The following is a 5,826-nucleotide window of genomic DNA, read 5'->3' as shown; positions in this document are numbered from 1 at the left end:
AAACCAAAACCGCCCGGACCAAAGCCAAACAATGTCTGCGATCCATCGGAGGTTGAAATGAGCGGAGGAGGAAAAAAAAAAGGAAAAGAAATGACCTCCGATGGATCTCAAGTGTCGTCTCGATTTTCGGACTCCGGACGTAATATTTTTTCCTCACCCGTGTTATTCTCGTATTAGCTGATTTGTATCAAACCAAATCCTATATATATCTGAAGCAGACTAATAACAGCAAATTCCATATACTATTCAATGTTTCTAATTATATACCAATACACACTAAAATGATGTAATTTCTATTTTTGTCATTAATTATTAACAAATATTAATGACCATTTATTACATGTAAAATGTTATGCTGGCAGATAATTGGGAGAGCATTAGGAGGCAAGACAGGAAGAGCAGCCAAAGGATGGGATATAGGGGTGACTTCCATTGATCCCTCTTCTAACTTGAGCAAGTTTTTCTCTCCACTCGAAGCCCCCTCTCAACTTTCCGTGATTGAGTGCCACCGCGACGAGGTTAAATAAACTAGAGAATTTATAGATCGAGTAATATGGACGAATATGTTTATATCTGGTAGTTAAAATTGAGTCTGAAATGTTTGAATCATGTTGTTCAGGTGTGGGAGTTGCCGCCGTCCGTCGAAGTATTAGCTCGATCAGATAGGACGGAAATTGAGATGTTCAAATTCGACGATCATATCATGGGAATTCAAGGTCATCCCGAGTACACCAAAGATGTCCTTTTGCACCTCATCGATCGCCTTCTTGATCTCAATCTCATTCAGGTGAATTTTTGCTCTTTAATCAATCAATATGACATATTATATATTTATATATATATTTTTTATTTTGGAGCATGCATATGAGAGCGAGAGAGAGAGAGAGAGAGAGAGAGAAAACGTGATGAAGATATGACTGGATAGCTTTATCTCTTATATTTTTTTTTTGCAAAAAGAGCAACTCATGGCTCCTTACATGTTACCAAAGCAAAAAGGGGTACAGAGTGGGGTGGGGGATGATAATTCCCCATCTAAATAGAAGAAAATACATAGGGGGTCATATATATATATATATATAAATGAAACATTAATCATATATATAACTATCTTCTGTAAGAGCATATATATATGAAACTCCAAAATAAAAAGATGAGAAATTACAACAATCTGCAGAAAGGTGCAGAAAGGCAGATAAGAAAGATCATGCTTGAGAAGTAACTGTAGTGGTGGGGGAACCTCCTTGGATAATTTGGGTTTGTCACAGCCTCAACACCAGCCTGAGCAAGCCAATGAGCAGGTCTGTTACCTTCTCTATGTATAAAAATTAAATTCAGATTAATGCCCTAGGAGTTATAGGAAATTCTATTCTTCCATTTCAGAATGTGTCAGGGGCAGGTTATGGTATTCAGGAGAATGCTAATCATGACCTTGAAATCAATTTCCACTATAAGGTCGTGAAATTTGGCCTTGGATGCAATATAGATGGCCCAAAAGATAGCCCAAGCCTCAGATTCCAGAGCATCAACAACAAAAACAGGAGACAGGAAATGTAATGGACAAGTACTTTTTGAATTCCTGAAAACACCTCCAATGCCAGCAGTGGACCTATAGAAACTGCCATCAGTATTGGTTTTCAGCCAACCAGCAGGAGGTTTGAGCCAGAAAACTAGGGGGTGCTCCAAAATGGGTTGATTTGCCAAAGAGTTGGTCTTAAAAAGGTCAGGAAAAGCTTTCCAATCAGTAATTTTTTTCAGAAATGCTAAAGAGTTAGCAGCCACCTTAGAGGGATGTGGTAAGTGTTCATCAAATTTGGCCTTATTTCTAGCCATCCAAGTGAACCAAGCCACCACACATGGTATCACCAAAAGTTTTAATTGAAGTCATTCATTCCAGCAAGATATACATTTTTGTCAGGTGAGATTGATGGTTTGCAATTTCAAATTTTTTAGGACCATTACCCAAATCTGTTGGACAAATTGACAATGGAAAAAAAGCTGATCAGTTGTTTCCTCTTGCCCTTTGTATAGAAGACAACAAGATGCGCCTCTCAGTCCCTTCAGTTTCAGAATGTCATCAGTTGAGAGGCATTTAGAGAAGATTCTGAAACAGCAGAAAGACATAGAGGGTGAGAGGAAATTATTCCAAATAGGTTTCCCCCACAGAAAACTCTCACCTTGCTGATGTTGGGAATAAATGTAAGCAATAGTAGATTGGGAAGCCCCTTGCTTGGAAATAAGTTTATCCTTCTTAGAAGTATCTACAGGAATGTTGTTAATCCTATGAATGGTGAATTTATCAAGAATGTTGTTTAAAGCAGTAAGGTTCCACTGATTATCATTCCAGAAATCTGACACTTTGGTAGAAGTTGGATAGGGAACAGTTATCTTGTCAGCAAGCTTCCCATCCCCCATCCAGTTGTCAAGCCAAAAATTAAGGTTCCCCTCTCCAAGATCCCAAATAAAGTAGTTTTCAGCTTTGTCTTTATATTTGATCATATGAGACCAGATTCTGGAGTCTCCTAATTTAGATGTAGCAAGAGTGGGATGTGAACCTCTACAATACTTGCCTTTATGAAAGATAGCCCAAAGGGACTCTTGAGCTCTAAAATGAATCCACAACTTGCAAAAATTAATCAGATGTAGATGCTTGAAACTTCTGAAACCCAGACCCCCATTATAAGTTGGTTTACAAATGGAGTTCCAATTGGTCCAATGTTTCTGTGTTCTTTGTCCTGACCAAAGAAATCTGTTGAAAGTTGTTTCAAGAAGGTGCTGAGTGCTCTTTTTCATAGTTGTCATTTGGAGAGTGTAGGAGGGGAAGGTAGACAGGACATGTTTTAGGAGGGTAATGCTTCCTCCATTTGATAAGAAGGAATCGGTCCAGTTAGTGAGCTTAGCTTGGATCTTAGTAACCACTTAATCAAATTGGATTTGTCTTATCCTTCCTTTTAGTAAATGAAGCCCCAAAAATTTTATATGAGAATGGGGGGTTTGAAATCCAGTAAAATCAGAGACCCATTGTTTTAAAGGTTGTTTAACACCTTTGTTGAAGTAAATACAACATTTTTGCTTGTTCAGCTGCAGTCTAGAGCATCACAGAAAATCATTGAGAAGGGTTTGGATTTGTCTGGCAGTAGGTTTAGTGGCCTTGGAAAAAAGAATAATATCATTTGCATATGAAAGCTGGCTGATGGCAATATTTGAGCCGTGCTTGAAAAGGTTGTGAGGAGATATGTTTGGAATTTGGTTGAGAATGAGAGAAAGGTAGCCAACGATAAGAAAAAAAATAGTAGGGGAGAGAGGATCACCTTGTTTGATTCCCCTAGAAGCAGTAAAAAAACCATGGGTCTTTCCATTGATAAGAATAGAGTGGGCATTATTTTTCAGCCATCTTTTGATTAAGGTTATGAAATCCATATTGAAACCTCTAGCATGAAGAACCTCCTCAATGAAATCCCAATGAATGGTGTCATAGGCTTTGCAAATATCTAATTTGTAAATCAGATTTCCTCTTCTGCATCTTTTATCCAAATCTTGGAGTAATTCCTGAGCTAAAAGAACATTGTCCACAATGCTTATTCCTTTGATGAAGGAAGTTTGGTTATTGCTGATGATGTTATTAAGATGAGGTTGAATTCTGGCCACCAGAATCTTGCTAATGATTTTAGAGATCACATTGGTGAGACATATGGGTCTGTTTTGATCCCATCTGTTACACACAGTCTCTTTGGGGATGAGGACAATGGTGGAAGAAGTGAAATACTTGATGGGTTCAAGACCAGTAAAAAAGGCCTGCACAGCATCCATAACATCATACTTGATGACATTCCAAGCTAATTTGTAAAAATCAGCAGAAAATCCATCAGGACCTGCTGCTTTATTTCTATCAATAGATTTTAAGGCAATCTTGATCTCCTCTTCAGAAGGAATGTCAGCAAGCTTGAGAGTAGAAGTATAATGTTCGCAATGGTCGAACAAATTACCTTTAACTTTAGTCCTGGCCATCTCACTTCTAGTGAAGAGCTTTTGGTAATGCTCAACAGCATTATCAGCAATATCTTGGGAAGTATGCAGCCAGTCTCCCTTGGAGTCTTTGATCTTATGTATCTCATTACATTTCCTCTTGTGATTAATGATAGCATGGTAATATCTGGAATTTTTGTCTCCCAAACAGAAATAGTTTTGAGCAGCTTTCTGATGAAGGAGTTGTTCCTTCAAGTGAATAACATTGAGTAGGTTTTCATTAGCATTATAAAGATCAGTTTTCAAATTAGGATTTAGACTGATTTTGGATTCCAAATCATTTACAATGGCTTCAGCTTGCACCACCCTAGTGTTTAAATTGCCAAATGTCTGCCAATTCCAGGCTTTGAGTTTAGCAGCAAGCCTTTTTTGTAGGATCCATAATTTTACCCAAGGATTGTTATTGCGATAGCTGGCCCAAATAGAACTAACTTGATTCATAAAGTATGGGTGGGATGACCAGACATTTAAATATCTGAAATTAGTTTTGGTGGGGTTTGTGGAGCTGCTGATGGAGATCATAAGTGGTCTGTGATCTGATCCAGACAATGATAAATGGGAGACAGTTGTATGCAAAAAAATCATTAAGCCAGTGTTCATTAGCAAGAGCTATGTCAATTCTTTCCCAAACCTTACCTCTTCTCCAAGTGAATTTATGGCTAAAGAAACCCAAATCATAGAGTTTAGCCATATGCATATTATCTAGGAAGAAATTCATTTTGTTAATATCAGGAGGCCTGCCTCCAATATTTTCATCAGAGGAAGTCATGCAATTGAAATCTCCACAAACCAACCAATTTGAGGAGGTGTTAATGCTCAAATTGAGGAGCTCCTTCCAAAGCTCTACTCTCCTAGCAGGAGAACTAGTGGCATAGACAAAAGTAGCATGAGCAAAGTGGCCAGCCATAGAAAGAGATACATGTAAAAACTGAGAGTGATCTAAGAGGATTTGCCAAGAGACTTCTTTCCTGTAGAGTAACCAAATATTATTATTAAAATTAGCAGCAAAATGAAACCTAGGAAATTTTTTATTCATTCTATCCTTGTGCTTAGAGACCATGAGTTCCTAAAGAGCAATACACCAAAGCTTGTACACCCTATTCAGATGCAATAATCTGCTAAGGGACCTAGGGTGTGCCAATCCCCTAACATTCCAGCAAATTAGGTTAATCATTGATCATTTTTCCTCTCCTCCTTGTTCTAGGAAGAGATTCCAAACTTTTGGACATGAATTCTCCAGAGGTAGCTGCATTATGCTTCAGATCATGCATCAGCTATTTTTTCTTTTTGGACTGATGGATCTGCCATTCTTCCTCTAGGCATAATTTCAAATTTTGAACCACATTATCATCCATAACATTAATTATATTGGACTGCAATTCAGAAAGGTCAGTACGATCCTTATATAAAGGAGTCAAAGTTAAGTCTTTGGGCAAACTAGCTGTTCCCAATTCAGAACACCTTTCAAGGACTTCACTAGGAGAAGAGGGAACCTCAATAGGGGTGAGGGGAGGGGGCAAAGGATTCAGGTTAGTGGAAGGTTTAGTGGAGCTTTCAACAGGAAGTGCAGCCCCAACAATGACGAAAATTGGTTCAGCTTGAGGGTCCTTAAATTGGGAAGGGGCAAGAGTGGAGGGGGGTGGCAAAAAAGAGGTTCCATCTAGATGAGCTTCAGCTAGGACTTTCACCAAAGGTGGGCAATCAGAAGTAGGGGTAATAGAAGTAGTTAGAGAGTCTTTAAATTGTGAAGGGGCAAGAGTGGAGGGGGGGGGGACAAAAAAAGGTTCCATCTAAATGAGCTTC

Source organism: Phalaenopsis equestris, unplaced genomic scaffold (assembly GCF_001263595.1).
Source record: "Phalaenopsis equestris unplaced genomic scaffold, ASM126359v1 Scaffold227139, whole genome shotgun sequence".
Classification (NCBI taxonomy): Eukaryota; Viridiplantae; Streptophyta; class Magnoliopsida; order Asparagales; family Orchidaceae; genus Phalaenopsis; species Phalaenopsis equestris.
This window is presented reverse-complemented; position numbering follows the sequence as displayed.